This window comes from Gracilinanus agilis, chromosome 4, assembly GCF_016433145.1.
Source record: "Gracilinanus agilis isolate LMUSP501 chromosome 4, AgileGrace, whole genome shotgun sequence".
Taxonomy (NCBI): Eukaryota; Metazoa; Chordata; class Mammalia; order Didelphimorphia; family Didelphidae; genus Gracilinanus; species Gracilinanus agilis.
The window spans coordinates 166724575-166725059 of record NC_058133.1 but is presented as its reverse complement, the minus strand read 5'-3'; positions in this window follow the sequence as shown (position 1 = coordinate 166725059).

Below are 485 nucleotides of genomic sequence, written 5' to 3'. Positions count from 1 at the left end.
ATCCATCACAGAAGGCCTTAAATTTGTTCATGGTGCAAGAACAGGTGCTAATGGACAGTTCTGTCACTGCTCTGGTCCAAGTCACAGATCCAGGGCAGACTGAGGAAGGGACCTACACCTAGGAGTGACATTCCAGGGTGAGAAACAGTTATGAGTCCTAGGCTGTGTAGCAAGAGCAGAATGAAATCAGAAGTAAGCACAGACCCCAAGAGCAGAGCAGGGTCTCAATTCTAGCCTTTAGCTAGAATCAGTCTGAAGCCTACAGCAGAATAACCAGGGCACTAATCCCAGACCAAAGGGGAGTTTCAGTTTTGTCCCTAATCAGCAGTTTTCCATCTGGTTTATAGTGGCTGAGTCCAAAAACTCCAGACAGGATGAACCCACAGATCTGTTGATCAGCCCCAAACCCCAGGTCAGAAGCTTGCAGAGCTCAAACCAGAGATCAGACCTTGTCCTCATTCAGACCACTTTGGAAGCCCTGAAAA